Source organism: Arachis ipaensis, chromosome B10, assembly GCF_059453495.1.
Source record: "Arachis ipaensis isolate K30076 ecotype BB chromosome B10, ASM5945349v1, whole genome shotgun sequence".
NCBI lineage: Eukaryota > Viridiplantae > Streptophyta > Magnoliopsida > Fabales > Fabaceae > Arachis > Arachis ipaensis.
Window position 1 is genome coordinate 99,861,081 of NC_142435.1, and position 18,755 is coordinate 99,879,835.

The following is an 18,755-nucleotide window of genomic DNA, read 5'->3' on the forward strand; positions in this document are numbered from 1 at the left end:
GCTAAGCTTTTGAGGAGGAAAGAACTAGGCTAAGAAAATCGTGACCAGCTTATCCCAAGAGTTTAGACTGTCTTTAGGTTGAGAGTCCAACCATATTCTAGCTCTGTCTCTTATAGCAAATGGGAAAAGCATAAGCCTGTAGACCTCGGGATCAACCCCATTGATCTTAACAGTATCACAGATCTGCAAGAATTCAGTTAAGAACTGAAAAGGATCTTCAGATGGAAGTCCATGAAACTTGCAGTTCTGTTGCATCAGAGAAACTAATTGAGGTTTAAGCTCAAAGTTGTTTGCTCCAATGGCAGGAATTGAGATACTTCTTCCATGTAAATTGAAATTTGGTGCAGTAAAGTCACCAAGCATCTTCCTTGCATTGTTATTATTTTCGGCCATGTCTCCTTCTTTTTCGAAAATTTCTGTCAGATTTTCTCCAGAGAGTTGTGCTCTAGCTTCCCTTAGCTTCCTCTTCAGAGTCCTTTCAGGTTCAGGATCAGCTTCAACAAGAATGTTCTTATCCTTGTTCCTGCTTATATGAAAAAGAAGAGAACACAAAAGAAAATATGAAATCCTCTATATCACAGTATAGAGATTCCTTATGTAAGTATAAGAAGAGAAGAGTAGCAAAAGAAAAAGATAAGAATCCAAACACAGGAGAGAGGAATAGGTTCGAATTCTTGAGTGAAAGAGGGATGTTAGTAGATAAATAAATAAATAAATAGAAGGAGATGAGAGAGGGAATTTTCGAAAATAATTGAAAAGAAAAGAAAAATATTTTTGTTTTTAATTTAAAGTTAAAATTAAAATTCAAAAAAAAAGAAAAAAAATGAAACTAATTTAAATTGAAATTTAAAACAATTAGTTAATTAAAATTGAATTTTGAAAAAGAGGGAAGGGATTTTCGAAAATTAGAGAGAGAGAGTTAGTTAGGTAGTTTTGAAAAAGATAAGAATCAAACAAAAAGTTAAGTGGTTAATTGAAAAAGAATTGAAAATCAAATTTTGAAAAGATAAGAAGTTAGAAAAGATTTTGAAATTAATTTTGAAAAAGATGTGATTGAAATTTATTTTGAAAAAGATTTGAAAAAGATATTTAAAAAGATTTGATTTTGAAAATTAAAGTTGATTACTTGACTAACAAGAAATAAAAAGATAGTATTTTAAAATTTAAAGATTGAACCTTTCTTACTAGGCAAGTAACAAACTTAAAATTTTTGAATCAATCACATTAATTGTTAGCATTAATTTCGAAAATATGAAATAGAAACAAGAAAAAGATTTGGAAAATAAATTTTGAAATTTTCGAAAATATTAAGAAGAAAATTGAAAAAGATTTGATTTTCGAAAAAGATAGAATTTTTAAATTGAAAATTTGACTTGACTCATAAGAAACAACTAAATTTTAAAAAGTTTTGAAAAAGTCAACTCAAATTTTCGAAATTTATGAGTGAAATAAGGGAAAGATATTTTTTTTATTTTTGAATTTTTAATGATGAGAGAGATAAACAATAAAAAGACTCAATGCATGAAAGTTTTGGATCAAAACAAATGATGCATGCAAGAACACTATGAATGTCAAGATGAACACCAAGAACACTTTGAATGTCAAGATGAACACCAAGAACTTATTTTTGAAAATTTTGAAGAAAAGAAGAACATGCAAGACACCAAACTTAGAAATTTTCAATGTTGAGACATTAATAATTCAAAAATGCATATGAGAAACAAGAAAAGACACAAAACAAGAAATTTTAAAGATCAAACAAGAAGACTTACCAAGAATAACTTGAAGATCATGAAGAATGCAATGCATGGATTTTCGAAAAATGCAAGAAAGAGATAAACATGCAATTGACACCAAACTTAAAAACTGACACAAGATTCAAGCAAGAAACATCAAATAATTTTTTTTGTTTTATAATTTTATTATTTTTTTTGGATTTTTCGAAAATATTTTGGAAAAAGAAAATAAGGATTTCAGAATTTTTAATGAGAATTCCAGGAATCTTGCAATGTTAGTCTAAAGCTCCAGTCCAGGAATTAGACATGGCTTACTAACCAGCGAAGCTTTCAGTGAAAGCTCCGGTCCAAAACACTAGACATGGCCAATGGCCAGCCAAGCTTCAGCATACATAGTTCAAGCATGTGAAGAAGAAGCCTCAGTCCAAAAGAATTTAGACATGGCTTTACAGCCAGCCAGGATTCAACATTTCCCATGAAATTCCAGAATTCCTTCTTAAAAATTCTGAAGAAAAATATATTTTTGAAAATATTTATTTTTATTTTTTTCGAAAATAAGAATAATAAAAACAAAAAGGTTAAAATTAAAATAAAATTACCTAATCTGAGCAACCAGATGAACCGTCAGTTGTCCAAACTCGAACAATCCCTGGCAACGGCGCCAAAAACTTGGTGCACGAAATTGTGATCATCAATGGTGCCAACAACTTGGTACGCACAATTGTAATCTCAACTCTTTATCACAACTTCGCACAACTAACCAGCAAGTGCATTGGGTCGTCCAAGTAATAAACCTTACGTGGGTAAGGGTCGATCCTACGGAGATTGTCGGCCTGAAGCAAGCTATGGTCACCTTGTAAATCTCAGTCAGGCGGATTCAAATGGGTATGGTGAATTGATAATAAAAACATAAATAAAATATAAACTGGGATAGAGGTACTTATGTAATTCATTGATGAGAATTTCATATAAGCGTATAGAGATGCTTTTGTTCCTCCTGAACCTCTGCTTTCCTGCTGTCTTCATCCAATCATTCCTACTCCTTTCCATGGCAAGCTTTATGTAGGGTATAACCGTTGTCAATGGCTACATCCCATCCTCTCTGTGAAAATGGTCCAATGCGCTGTCACTGCATGGCTAATCATCTATCGATTCTCGATCATACTGGAATAGGATTTACTATCCTTTTGCGTCTGTCACTACGCCCAGCACTCGCGAGTTTGAAGCTTGTCACAGCCATCCCTTCCCAGATCCTACTCGGAATACCACAGACAAGGTTTAGACTTTTCGGATCTCAAGAATGGCCATCCATGGGTTCTAACTTATACCACGAAGATTCTAATATCTTGAACTCGGTCCTCTGTATTAGATATCTAAGAGATACTCATTCTAGCTTGTTTGCATGTAGAAGGGAAGTGTTTGTCAGGCACGCGTTCATAGGTGAGAATGATGATGAGCGTCACATAATCATCACATTCATCATGTTCTTGGGTGCGAATGGATATCTTAGAGAAGGAATAAGCTTGAATTGAATAGAAAAATAGTAGTACTTTGTATTAATTCATGAGGAACAGCAGAGCTCCACACCTTAATCTATGGAGTATAGAAACTCTATCGTTGAAAATACATAAGTGATAAGGTCCAGGCATGGCTGAATGGCCAGCCCCCAAAACGTGATCAAAGGATCAAAAGATAATCCAAAGATGTAAATACAATAGTAAAAAGTCCTATTTATGCTAAACTAGTTACTAAGGTTTACAGAAATGAGTAAATGATGCAGAAATCCACTTCCGGGGCCCACTTGGTGTGTGCTTGGGCTGAGCATTGAGCTTTACACGTGTAGAGGCTTCTCTTGGAGTTGAACGCCAGTTTGTAACCTGTTTCTGGCGTTTAACTCCACTTTGCAACCTGTTTCTGGCGTTTAACTCCAGAATACAGCATGGAATTGGCGTTGAACGCCAGTTTGCATCATCTAAACTCGGACAAAGTATGGACTATTATATATTGCTGGAAAGCCCTGGATGTCTACTTTCCAACAGAATTGAGAGCGCGCCATTTGGAGTTCTGTAGCTCCATAAAATCCACTTTGAGTGCAGGGAGGTCAGAATCCAGCAGCATATGCAGTCCTTCTTCAACCTCTGAATCTGATTTTTGCTCAAGTCCCTCAATTTCAGCCAGAAAATACCTGAAATCACAGAAAAACACACAAACTCATAGTAAAGTCCAGAAATGTGATTTTTATTTAAAAACTAATAAAAATATACTAAAAACTAACTAAATTATACTGAAAACTATGTAAAAATAATGCCAAAAAGCGTATAAATTATCCTATCATCAATGCCCCAAAATGACTCAGAAAAGCCATCATCAATCCTACTCGGAAGACCATTCCTGAAGACCTCAAAGTTCAAATTGGATGCTTTTTCAGGAACATACTCTTTTGAAATAGATGGCCGAGTAGTAATCTTCAATCTGAATGGAGCTATAAAGCATCCTCCGGAGGATCATTCTATCCTCCAGTGTGACATCATAGATGAAACCATGGCTGAAGTTCACCAGGAGGAATTTGAAGAGAGGTACATAGGACGAGGTCCAAGTGTGGGGACATTCTCAGAGGACAATGAAAGTGCTTTACCATTATTACCAGCTCCAGACACCTCAGAGCCTGACCATGAGCAGAAGTTAGAATTAAAACCCCTCCCTCCATACCTCAAATATGCTTACCTTGAGGACAAGCAGAAGTTTCCAGTTATCATTGCAAGGAAACTCACTTCTCAACAAGAAGAGCAGTTACTTAGTGTGCTGAGGAGGCACAAGAAGGCAATTGGTTGGAGTTTGGCAGACATAGTAGGCATCAACCCTCAAATTTGTGAGCACATAATATTTTTAGAAGAGGGAGCAAAGCCTGTCCGTCAACCCCAGAGAAGACTGAACCCCACTATCTTAGAGGTTGTCAAAAAGGAAGTGACCAGACTACTGGAGGCAGATATCATCTACCCATCTCAGACAGTGAATGGGTAAGCCCAGTACAAGTGGTGCCCAAGAAGTCTGGAGTCACTACAGTGAAGAATGAGCATGGAGAGCTCATGGCAACCAGAGTTCAGAATGCCTGGAGGGTCTGCATTGACTACAGACACCTAAACCAGGCCACTTGTAAGGATCACTATCCTTTTCCATTCATTGATCAAATGCTGGATCGCCTGTCAGGTAAATCACATGATTGTTTTTTAGATGGTTACACAGGCTATTTCCAGATTCATATAGCTCCTGAAGATAAAGAAAAGACCACTTTTACATGTTCTTTTGGGACTTATGCTTACAAGAGAATGCCCTTTGGCTTGTGCAATGCACCGGCTACTTTTCAAAGGTGCATGATGAGTCTTTTCTCTAATCTTATTGAGGACTGTATGGAGGTTTTTATGGATGATTTTAGTGTATATGGTGACTCTTTTACTCTTTGCTTGGATAGTTTATCTAGAGTGTTAGATAGATATGTCAATACAAACCTTGTATTGAATTTTGAAAGATGTCACTTTATGGTCAAACAAGGGATCGTACTAGGACATGTTGTGTCTAATACTGGCATTTCTGTAGATCCAGCAAAGGTGGATGTTATTTCTAGTTTACCTTACCCCTCTTCTGTGAGGGAAGTCCGTTCGTTCCTTGGCCATGCAGATTTTTACAGAAGATTCATTAAGGACTTCAGTAAGGTAGCTCTTCCCTTATCCAGACTACTGCAGAAAGATATTGAGTTCGAGTTCAGTGAAGATTGCAAACAAGCGTTTGATAAGCTGAAGACCGCCCTGACTCAAGCTCCAATTGTGAGAGGACCAGACTGGAGCCAGCCATTTGAAATACTGTGCGATGCTTCCACCCATGCAGTAGGTGCAGCACTGGCTCAGCGTGAAGGTAAGGACCCCTTTGTAATTGCTTATGCGTCTAAAACTTTAGATGCCGCTCAGTCTAATTATACTACTACTAAGAAAGAGCTTCTTGCTATTGTTTTTTCTCTGGATAAATTCCGAGCCTATTTACTTGGTACGAAAGTAGTAGTGTACTCAGATCACGCAGCTCTAAAGTATCTATTAGCTAAAAAGAAATCCAAACCAAGGCTTATACATTGGATACTGCTACTACAAGAATTTGATTTAGAAATTAAGGATAGGAGTGGTAACCAGAATTTAGTGGTAGACCATTTGAGTCGCCTTGAGCACATTAAGCATGACTCCACTCCTATAGCTGATAATTTCCCATTTGATAACCTGCAAGCAGTATATGAGGTAGTCCCTTGGTATGCACCTGTAGCTAATTATCTAGTTAGCCGCACTTTTCCTCCAAACTTTACTAAGCATCAAAGAGACAAGCTGAAAAGCGAGTTTAAATATTATATATGGAATGACCCATATTTATGGAGATGTGGCGCTGACCAGGTAATTAGACGATGTGTGCCTCAATCAGAATTCCAGTCCATCTTAGAGGCCTGCCACTCATCTGAGAGTGGAGGACATTTTGGCCCTCAAAGAACAACTAGAAAAATCTTAGACTGTGGATTCTGGTGGCCTACTCTTTTTAGAGACGCTGCTGAATTTTATAAATCTTGTTTTCCATGCAAAAAATTTGGTAATATATCCATGAGGGATGAGATGCCTCAACAAATTAAGCTTTTCTGTGAAGTTTTTGATGTTTGGGGCATTGACTTCATGTGTCCATTTCCAAATTCTAATGGTTACTTTTATATATTGTTAGTTGTGGATTACGTTTCCAAATGGGTAGAAGCAATTCCTACCCGCACTGATGATGCTAGCACTGTTGTTTCCTTTGTTAGAAACCACATTATTTGTCGCTTTGGATCCCCACGAGAAATCGTGAGCGATTAAGGCACCCATTTTTGTAACAGGAGACTAACAGGATTAATGAAGAAGCATGGGATAATTCATAAAGTTGCAACCGCCTACCATCCTCAGACTAATGGGCAAGCCGAGGTGTCAAACAGAGAGATAAAGCGTATATTGCAGAAGATAATCAAACCTCATAGGAGAGACTGGAGCACCAGGCTACAAGATGCACTTTGGGCATATAGAACAGCATACAAGACACCCATTGGGATGAGTCCTTTCCGCTTAGTTTATGGAAAAGCCTACCATCTCCCAATTGAAGTAGAGCACAAAGCCTTTTGGGCAGTAAAGGAATGCAATATGGGATTTGAAACAGCCGGAGCTGAGAGGAAGTTACAACTGCAAGAATTAGAAAGCCTTCGCCTGGAAGCTTATGAGAACTCATGGTTGTACAAGGAAAAGATGAAGGATGTACATGATAAGCACATCAAGAGAAGAAAGTTCCAACCTGAGGACTTAGTCCTCCTTTACAAATCTAGACTGAGGCTCATGCCAGGCAAGTTGAGATCAAGATGGGAAGGTCCATATAGAGTAGAGAAGGCTGAGCCGTACGGAGTTTTTCACCTAAGTCACCCTTCAAGCTCTGAACTCATCAAAGTTAATGGACATCGTTTGAAGCTCTACCATGGCAAGAAGATGAAGAAAAACAATGAGCTCGAGATCTTCCTCTTGGAGGATCCACACATAGCCAAAGATTGAGCTAGTGGAGCGTCCAACTTACAGACGTTAAAGCAAAGTGCTAGGTGGGAGACAACCCACCATGGTATGATCGTTCTTTTCTTTATTCTTAGTTTTTTTTTCCAATAACTCTTTTCCTTATTCGTCCATTTAGCTTGGATCTACATTTGCATATTTTTATTTTAAAAAAAAAAAACAAAATTTTCATGCCACGCGACCGCATCAATGACGCGTCCGCGTCGCAGGTGGCTCAGAAAGAATAAGAGAGCGAACAGAGAGTCACGCAGGAGTGTGGCTGGAGGCGTGCCTTTGGCACAAATCACCCCACGCGACCGCGTCACCGACGCGTCCGCGTCATGTGGGAACATTGGCCTCCCACGCGACCGCGTCACCCACGCGGCCGCGTGACCTGAAAATCGACATGAAAAGGGTGCATAGCCGAAAGTTATGCTGGAGTGGTGCTGGACTAGCGCTAGACGCACAGCCCTTACCACGCGAACGCATGCCTCACGTGTCTGCATCATATCCCAATATTGGCCACTCACGCGGTCGCGTGACCCACGCGATCGCGTCACCCAAAATTTGGCAAATTAAGATTTTGAATAGAGAGTTGTGCGAGCGCGAGGCTGCCCTCGCGCCAGTAGCATAAAACGTGTCACGTGACCGCGTGACCGACGCGACCGCGTCAATCCGAATAAGCGCAATTCGTGCGAACGCGTCACCCACGCGTCCGCGTCGCTTGCGCCGCACAGCTTACCCTGATTTGCCAAATATCTTATCTTTCTTCTCCCCAAATCCTATTTTCTCTTTTCCCTCCTTATTTCTTCCTTCTTCCTTCTTCCTTCTTCCTTCTTTCTCACTTTCTACTTTCTCACCACCATTAACAAGGTTTTTCTTTTTCCTTCCTTACTTTTCCATTATCTTTCTTATTTTTATGTTTTCTTCTTTTCTTTTCTTTTTACTTTCATTATTCATATTTTCTTTTTCTTTCTTCTTCTTTTTCTTTTAATTGGTGTTAGAAATTTAATTGAGTCATTATTTCTCATTATATGCTTGTGGATTGTTGCAAAATTGTTTGGAAATTATATATTACTTTTTCAAGGGTTGCTTGCATGTTCAAATTATTATTTTCAATAGTTTATTCATCATGCATGCTATGTGTTTGTGAAAAAGCCCATATGGCATTATGCATTTTCTACATTATTCTATTCTACTATTCAATGCTTGCTTTTCATAAATTCCCTTTACTATTTTATTAATTTAATTTAATTGTCAATACAAACGTGATGGTTAGTTTGTTATGAGTGATAACATATTTAACAAATTAAATGCTTGATCTATGCTACTCATGCCTTTGCCTGCATGCCAATAAACACCTTGCATTTAATTGTCATCAAATGCACTTGCTATATTTCCATTGATGAACTTTTCACATGTAGTCATGACCATGTGTTAACGACATCCTCTTTACCGTGCATTGATTATCACTTATACCATCCTCTTCCTTGCTCTATCTCTTTGAATCCATGTTACTTTCTTTTTTCCTTTTCAGGATGGCCACCAAGAAAGGAAAAGAGAAAGCTACTCCCAAACCACCAGCAAGAAGAGGAACAAAAGAGCATTAGTGGCAGAACCTTCTTCAACTGCAGTCAAACCCTCAACAAAAAGAATTAAGAGTATTATAAAGGTTGATGAAAAAGAAAAAGCCTTCCCAGCAAAGGACACTGCGCGATTTTCCAATCGCAACTGTGAGCAGATGTTCCCTATCCTGGTAGGACGGAGCTACAACAACGAATACCTTCTTATCCTCCCGCCCAATATTGCTACCTTTGTTGAGCCGCAAATTGAACGAACACAATGGGGTTTCCTCCAGAGACAGCCAAGGCAGGTTAATCTTTCTTGGGTAGTTGAGTTCTACTCTAATTTCTGCCTGCCAACCCTGCAGTCTGTCTATGTACGTCAGAAGCCAGTCCCCATTACAAAAGAGGCCATTCAACAAGCTCTAGATCTTCCCCCTGCTCCAGAAGGATTGGACGCCTTTCAAGAAGCCTCACTCAAGCGCCAGATGTACCAATTTGACTAGGACGCCGTTCTCAGAGTTATCACACTACCTGGCAGCAGAAGGATCTACGGATACTACCGTTCCCGTCTTAAGGGAATATCGGCTTCAGCACTTACCTTGGAGGCTCGTGTATGGGCACAGATCATGTCCCACTACGTCTTTCCGAGCACCCACGAGTCCTCCTTCACTGCAGACATGGCCGTTCTACTATGGTGCATCCTTACAGACCAGCCTCTGAACCTACCAAGACACATCCGAAATGTCATGGGACACGTACAGATTGTGGGCAACTTACCTTTTCCCGCCTTGGTCTCAGATCTCGTCTCAGCAGCCGGAGTCTCCTACAGAGCTGGGGACACCAAAGCCATGCTTCCACGGGATGATCAGTACATCCCTAACGGGAAATATATTAGACTCCCAGCAGCCACTACTAGCCAGCCTACAGAACTGGTTGAGGACATCCCTCCATCAGCACCACAAGTACCTACAACAAACCAACTGCTCCATCAGATACTTAAAAAGTTGGATCGGCAGGAACAGAAAGCAAAGCTAAGAGAGCGCCGTAACAAGCGCCGATTCACATACCTTAAGGAGCTGATTATGGGAAAATTTAAGGACTCAGACACCCCGGACTCCACTTTCTTTACCAGCACAGGGAGCCATGACGGTCCCGACTGTGGAGATACTGCTACCAGCCCACCCTTGTTCCTGACAGATGGCACCGAGGATGGTGCAAAGCTGGTGCACGAAATTATGATCTCTGGTAATGGCTCCAAAGACTTGGTGCTCTAATCTCAATTCATGATTTGTCACAACTTCGATACAACTAACCAGCAAGTGCACTGGGTCGTCCAAGTAATACCTTACGTGAGTAAGGGTCGAATCCCACGGAGATTGTTGGTATGAAGCAAGCTATGGTCACCTTGTAAATCTCAGTCAGGCAGATATAAAGTGATAATGGTGTTTTCGAATTTAATATAATAAAATAGGGATAGAAATACTTATGTAATTCATTAGTAGGAATTTCAGATAAGCGAATGGAGATGCTTTCGTTCCTCTGAACCTCTGCTTTCCTGCTATCTTCATCCAATCAGTCTTACTCCTTTCCATGGCTGGCTTTATGCAAGGGCATCACCGTTGTCAGTGGCTACATCCCCTCCTCTCAGTGAATAATATGCTCACGCACCCTGTCACGGCACGGCTATTCATCTGTCGGTTCCCGATCATCCTGGAATAGGATTCACCCTCCTTTTGCGTCTGTCACTAACGCCCAGCACTCGCGAGTTTGAAGCTCGTCACAGTCATTCAATCATTGAATCCTACTCAGAATACCACAGACAAGGTTTAGACCTTCCGGATTCTCTTGAATGCCGCCATCATTCTAGCTTACGCCACGAAGATTCTGGTTAGGAGATCTAAGAGATATTCATTCTAGCTTTATTTCATGTAGAACGGAGGTGTTTGTCAGGCACGTGTTCGTAGGGGAGATGGTGATGAGCGTCACACATAATCATCACCTTCATCACGTTCTTGGGTGCGAATGGATATCTTAGAAGCGAAATAAGAAGAATTGAATAGAAAACAGAAGTACTTTGCATTAATCTTTGAGGAACAGCAGAGCTCCACACCTTAATCTATGGAGTGTAGAAACTCTACCGTTAAAAATACATAAGTGAAGGTCCAGGCATGGCCGAGATGGCCAGCCCCCTAAAGCGTGATCAAAGGATCATAAGGTAATCCAAAGATGCCTAATACAATAGTAAGAGGTCCTATTTATAATAAACTAGCTACTAGGGTTTACATGAGTAAGTATTTGATGTATAAATCCACTTCCGGGGCCCACTTGGTGTGTGTTTGGGCTGAGCTTAAGTGTTGCACGTGCAGAGGCCATTTGTGGAGTTGAACGCCAGTTTTTGTGCCAGTTTGGGCGTTCAACTCTGGTTTTGGATCCTTTTCTGGCGCTGGACGCCAAATTTGGGTAGAAAGCTGGCGTTAAACGCCAGTTTACGTCGTCAATTCTTGGCCAAAGTATGGACTATTATATATTGCTGGAAAGCCCTGGATGTCTACTTTCCAACGCAATTAGAAGCGCGCCATTTCGAGTTTTGTAGCTCCATAAAATCCACTTTGAGTGCAGGGAGGTCAGAATCCAACAGCATCAGTAGTCCTTTTTCAACCTCTGAATCTGATTTCTGCTCAAGTCCCTCAATTTCAGCCAGAAAATACCTGAAATCACAGAAAAACACACAAACTCATAGTAAAGTCCAGAAATGTGAATTTAACACAAAATCTATTAAAAACATCCCTAAAAGTAACTAGATCCTACTAAAAACATACTAAAAACAATGTCAAAAAGCGTATAAATTATCCGCTCATCACAACACCAAACTTAAATTGTTGCTTGTCCCCAAGCAACTAAAAATCAAAATAGGATAAAAAAAATAGAATATACTATAAATTCCAAACTATCAATGAAACAGAGCTTCAATCATATGAGCGGGACTTATAGCTTTTTGCCTCTTGAATAGTTTTGGCATCTCACTTTATCCATTGAGGTTCAGAATGATTGACATCTATAGGAACTCAGAGTTCAGATAGTGTTATTGATTCTCCTAGTTCAGTATGATGATTCTTGAACACAGCTATTTTATGAGTCTTGGCCGTGGCCCTAAGCACTTTGTTTTCCAGTATTACCACCGGATACATAAATGCCACAGACACATAATTGGGTGAACCTTTTCAGATTGTGACTCAGCTTTGCTAAAGTCCCCAATTAGAGGTGTCTAGGGTTCTTAAGCACACTCTTTTTTTGCTTTGGACCTTGACTTTAACCGCTCAGTCTCAAGTTTTCACTTGACACCTGCACGCCACAAGCACATGGTTAGGGACAACTTGGTTTAGCCGCTTAGACCAGGATTTTATTCCTTTAGGCCCTCCTATCCACTGATGCTCAAAGCCTTGGGATCCTTTTTATTTGCCCTTGCCTTTTGGTTTTAAGGGTTATTGGCTTTTTGCTCTTGCCTCTTGGTTTTAAGAGCTTTTGGCTTTTTCTGCTTGCTTTTTCTTTTTCTTTCTATTTTTTTTTTCGCCTATTTTTTTTTTCTATTTTTTTTCTGCAAGCTTTGTTCTTTGCTGCTTTTTCTTGCTTCAAGAATTATTTTTATGATTTTTTAGATTATCAAATAACATGTCTCCTAGTCATCATTCTTTCAAGAGCCAACATATTTAACATTCTTAAACAACAACTTCAAAAGACATATGCACTGTTCAAGCATACATTCAGAAAACAAGAAGCATTGTCACCACATCAATATAATTAAACTAAGTTCAAGGATAAATTCAAAACTCATGTACTTCTTGTTCTTTTGATTTAAAACATTTTTTTTAAGAGAGGTGATAGATTCATAGGGCATTTATAACTTTAAGACATAGTTACTACTACTAATGATCATGTAATGAAGACACAAACATAGATAAGCACATAACATAGAAAATGAAAAACAGAGAAAGTAAGAACAAGGAATGAGTCCACCTTAGTGATGTCCTTGAGCTCTTCTATGTCTCTTCCTTGTCTTTGCTGCTCCTTCTTCATTGCTTTTAGATCTTCTCTGATTTCATGAAGGATGATGGAGTGCTCTTGATGTTCCACCCTTAGTTGCTTCCAATAATTGTGTGGAAGAAAATGTATCCCCTGAGGTATCTCAGGGATCTCTTGATTTGCAGTCAAATGTTCTACCACTGAGCTATAGACCCTTGATGGAAGCTTTTGTCTTCCCTTTCCTCTTTCTAGAGGCTTCTCTGGCCTTAGGTGCCATCAATGGTTATGGAAAAAACAAAAAAGCTATGCTTTTTACCACACCAAACTTAGAATGTTGCTCGCCCTCGAGCAAAAGAAGAAAGAATAGAAGAATAAGAAGAAGATATGGAGGAGATGGAGGGAGATGTGTATTCGGCCATATGGGTGGGATTGGGTGGGAAAGAGATGTTGAATTTTGAAGGAAAGTGGGTGTTTGGATGTGAGTGGTAAAGAGTTAATAGGGAAGAGTGTTTATTGGGAATAGAGGATGATTGAGAAGAGAGAAGAGAGTGAGTGGAGGTAGGTGGGGATCCTGTGGGGTCCACAGATCTTGAGGTGTCAAGGCATTTACATCCCTGCACCAATTTAGGCATGCAAAATGCCCTTGCACACAACTCTGGGCGTTCAGCGCTAGGTTGGTGCCCATTTTGGGCGTTCAACGCCCATTTGCTGCCATTTCTGGCGTTGAACGCCAGAACCATGCTTGTTCTGGGCGTTCAGCGCCAGGATGCTCCCATTCTGGGCGTCCAGCGCCAGAACTATGCTCTGTTCTGGCGTTTGAACGCCAGCCAGATGCTCCTCCAGGGTGTGATTTTTCTTCTGCTGTTTTTGATTCCGTTTTTGAATTTTTTGTTTATTTTGTGACTCCACATGATCATGAACCTAAGAAAACATGAAAAACAATAAAAATAAGAATTAGATAAACATTGGGTTGCCTCCCAACAAGCGCTTCTTTAATGTCAATAGCTTGACAGTGGGCTCTCATGGAGCCTCACAGATGTGCAGAGCTTTGTTGAGACTCTCCAACACCAAACTTAGAGTTTGGATATGGGAGTTCAACACCAAACTTAGAGTTTGGTTGTGGCCTCCTAACACCAAACTTAGAGTTTGACTGTGGGGGCTCTGGTTGACTCTGCTTGGAGAGAAGCTTTTTCTGCTTCCTCCCCATGGTTGCAGAGGGAGATCCTTGAGTTTTAAACACAAGGGAGTTCTCATTCCATTGAAGGAATATTTTACCTTTGTCAACATCAATCACAGCTCTTGCTGTGGCCAGGAAAGGTCTTCCTAGGATGATGGATTCATCCTCTTCCTTTCCAGTATCCAGGACTATGAAATCAGCAGGGATGTAAAGGCCTTCAACCTTTACTAACACGTCCTCTACTTGTCCATAAGCCTGTTTTCTAGAGCTGTCTGCCATCTCTAATGAGATTTTAGCAGCTTGCACCCCATAGATTCCCAGTTTCTCTATTACAGAGAGGGGCATGAGGTTTATTCCTGAACCAAGGTCACACAGAGCCTTAAAGATCATGGTGCCTATGGTACAGGGTATTATGAACTTTCCAGGATCCTGTCTCTTCTGAGGCAATGTCAGTTGATCCAGATCACTTAGTTCATTGATGAACAAGGGAGGTTCAACTTCCCAAGTATCAATGCCAAATAATTTGGCATTCAGCTTCATGATTGCACCAAGAAACTTGGCAGTTTGCTCTTCAGTAACATTCTCATTCTCTTCAGAAGAGGAATATTCATTAGAGCTCATGAAGGGCATAAGGAGGTTCAATGGGATCTCTATGGTCTATAGATGGGCCTCAGAGTCCTTTGGTTCCTCAGAGGGAAGCTCCTTATTAATCACTGGACGTCCCAGGAGGTCTTCCTCCTTGGGATTCACGTCCTCTCCTCTCCTCACAGGTTCGGCCATGGCGCTTATGTCAATGGCCTTGCACTCTCCTTTTGGGTTCTCTTCTGTATTGCTTGGGAGAGTACTAGGAGGGATTTCAGTGATCCTTTTGCTCAGCTGGCCCACTTGTGCTTCCAGATTTCTAATGGAAGACCTTGTTTCATTCATGAAACTTACTGTGGCCTTAGATAGATCAGAGACTAAATTTGCTAAGTTAAAAGCATTTTGTTCAGAGTTCTCTGTCTGGTGCTGAGTTGATGATGGAAAAGGCTTGCTATTGCTAAACCTGTTTCTTCCACCATTATTAAAGCCTTGTTGGGGCTTTTGATCCTTCCATGAGAAATTTGGATGATTTTTCCATGTTGAGTTATAGGTGTTTCCATAAGGTTCACCTAAGTAATTTACCTCTGCTATTGCAGGGTTCTCAGGATCATAGGCTTCTTCTTCAGAAGATGCCTCTTGAGTACTGTTGGATGCAGCTTGCATTCCATGCAGACTCTGAGAGATCATATTGACTGAGAGATCATATTGACTTGCTGAGTCAATATTTTGTTCTGAGCCAATATGGCATTCAGAGTATCAACTTCAAGAACTCCCTTCTTCATAGGCGTCCCATTACTCACAGGATTCCTTTCAGAAGTGTACATGAACTGGTTATTAGCAACCATGTCAATGAGTTCTTGAGCTTCTGCAGGCGTTTTCTTTAGGTGAATGGATCCACCTGCAGAGGTGTCCAGTGACATCTTTGATAGCTCAGATAAACCATCATAGAATATATCCAGGATGGTCCATTCTGAAAGCATGTCAGAAGGACACTTTTTGGTCAACTGTTTGTATCTTTCCCAAGCTTCATAGAGGGATTCACCTTCTTTCTGTCTGAAGGTTTGAACATCAGCTCTAAGCTTGCTCAGCTTTTGAGGAGGAAAGTACTTGGCTAAGAAAGCCGTGACCAGCTTATCCCAAGAGTTCAGGCTGTCTTTGGGTTGAGAATCCAACCATAATCTAGCTCTGTCTCTTACAGCAAAAGGGAAAAGCATGAGCCTGTAGACTTCAGGATCTACTCCATTAGTCTTTACAGTATCACATATCTACAAGAATTCAGTTAAGAACTGAAAAGGATCTTCAGATGGAAGTCCATGAAAGTTGCAGTTCTGCTGCATCAGAGAAACTAATTGAGGTTTCAGCTCAAAGTTGTTTGCTCCAATGGCAGGAATGGAGATGCTTCTTCCATGTAAATTGGAATTAGGTGCAGTAAAGTCACCAAGCATCTTCCTTACATTATTATTATTTTCGGCTGCCATCTCTTCTGCCTATTCGAAAATTTCTGAAAGGTTATCTCTGGATTGTTGTATTTTAGCTTCTCTTAATTTTCTCTTCAGAGTCCTTTCAGGTTCTGGATCTGCTTCCACAAGAATGTTCTTATCCTTGCTCCTGCTCATATGACAAAGAAGAAGGCACAGAAAAATAATAATAATAATGGAGATCCTTTATACCACAGTATAGGGATTCCTGTGTGAGTGGAAGAAGAGGGGGAGACAAAGAATATAATATAATGGAAGAAACACAACTGTGAGGATGGAAGAGAGGTGAGATGAGATGTTAGGATTTGAATGAATAAATAGAATGAGATGGGGGAGGGATAATTTTCGAAAATTATTTTGAAAAAGAGTTAGTGATTTTCGAAAAATGGTTTTTGAAAATTGTTAGTATTTTTTTCAAAAATTTTTGAAATCAAAAATAAAAATAAAAATAATTAGTTAATTAAAAAGAAATTTTTGAAAAAAGGGGGAGATATTTTCGAAAATTAGAAAGAGAGAATTAGTTAGGTGGTTTTGAAAAAGTTAAGAAACAAACAAAAAGTTAGTTAGTTAGTTGAAACAAATTTTGAAAACCAATTTTGAAAAGATAAGAAGTTAGGAAGTTAGAAAAGATATTTTGAAAAGATATTTTTGAAAAGATATGATAGGAATTAGTTTTTGAAAAAGATTTGATTTTTAAAATCACAATTAATGACTTGATTCATAAGAAATCACAAGATATGATTCTAGAACTCAAAGTTTGAATCTTTCTTAACAAGCAAGTAACAAACTTCAAATTTTTGAATCAAAACATTAATTGATTATGTTATTTTCGAAAATTTGGTATAAAAATAAGAAAAAGATTTTTGAAAAATATTTTTGGAATTTTCGAAAATAATTAAGAATTTTGAAAAAGATTTGATTTTTGAAAAAGATTTTGAAAAAGATAAGATTTTCAAATTGAAAATTTGATTTGACTCATAAGAAACAATTTGATTTTAAAATTTTTTGAAAAAGTCAATCCAAATTTTCGAATTTGATGAGAGAAAAAGGGAAAGATATTTTTTTGATTTTTGAATTTTTATGATGCAAGGGAAAAACAAAAAAATGATGCAATGCATGAAATTTTTAGATCAAAACAATGAATGCATGCATGAATGCTATGAATGTCAAGATGAACACCAAGAACACTTTGAATGTCAAGATGAACATCATAGACACAATTTTGAAAAATTTTTAATGCAAAGAAAACATGCAAGACACCAAACTTAGAATTCTTTAATGCTTACGCACTAAGAATTCAAGAATGCATATGATAAACATGAAAAGACACAAAACAAAAAATCATCAAGATCAAACAAGAAGACTTACCAAGAACAACTTGAAGATCATGAAGAACACTATGAATGCATGATATTTTCGAAAAAATGCAAGATGCATATGCAATTGACACCAAACTTATAACATGACTCAAGACTCAAACAAGAAACACAAAAATATTTTTGATTTTTATGATTTTCTAATTTTTTTGTATTTTTATTTATTATTTTTTTTTCAAAAATTATTGTGAAAAATAAAAATAAGGATTTCAAAATTTTTAATATGAATTCCAGGAATCTTGCCATGTTAGTCTTAAAGCTCCAATCAAAGGGTCAGGCATGGCTTAATAGCCAGCCAAGCTTTAATAAAAATATGAGTGTAATTCAGACATGACAAGCCTGACATACCCTATCCAGAAGGATTGGGCATGACTCCACTGAAGTGATTAGCCAATCCCAAAGCAGTTTGGGTATGGCTTTACAGCCAGATAGGCTTCAACATGCTTCATGAAACACTAGAATTCATTCTTAAAAATTTTGAAGCCATAGAATAATTTATTTTTGAAAACATTATTTTTAGTAAATTTTTTTTTTTTTCGAAAACAAGTGAGGAATTTTTGAAAGGTTTTTGAAAAATTTTTTTTGAAAAGAAAACAAAAAGAAAATTACCTAATCTGAGCAACAAGATGAACCGTTAGTTGTCCAAACTCGAACAATCCCCGGCAACGGCGCCAAAAACTTGGTGCACGAAATTGTGATCTCTGGTAATGGCTCCAAAGACTTGGTGCTCTAATCTCAATTCATGATTTGTCACAACTTCGATACAACTAACCAGCAAGTGCACTGGGTCGTCCAAGTAATACCTTACGTGAGTAAGGGTCGAATCCCACGGAGATTGTTGGTATGAAGCAAGCTATGGTCACCTTGTAAATCTCAGTCAGGCAGATATAAAGTGATAATGGTGTTTTCGAATTTAATATAATAAAATAGGGATAGAAATACTTATGTAATTCATTAGTAGGAATTTCAGATAAGCGAATGGAGATGCTTTCGTTCCTCTGAACCTCTGCTTTCCTGCTATCTTCATCCAATCAGTCTTACTCCTTTCCATGGCTGGCTTTATGCAAGGGCATCACCGTTGTCAGTGGCTACATCCCCTCCTCTCAGTGAATAATATGCTCACGCACCCTGTCACGGCACGGCTATTCATCTGTCGGTACCCGATCATGCTGGAATAGGATTCACCCTCCTTTTGCGTCTGTCACTAACGCCCAGCACTCGCGAGTTTGAAGC

At 38.9% G+C, this 18,755-nt stretch overlaps 1 non-coding gene across 1 annotated transcript; it reads left to right on the plus strand.

Moving 5' to 3' along the window:
- Window positions 1–15,642: 15,642 nt before the first annotated feature.
- LOC148581056 (small nucleolar RNA R71) lies at window positions 15,643–15,750 on the plus strand. The gene has a single exon (XR_015895855.1). It is a non-coding gene; the product is annotated as a small nucleolar RNA R71 (small nucleolar RNA).
- Window positions 15,751–18,755: the final 3,005 nt, after the last annotated feature.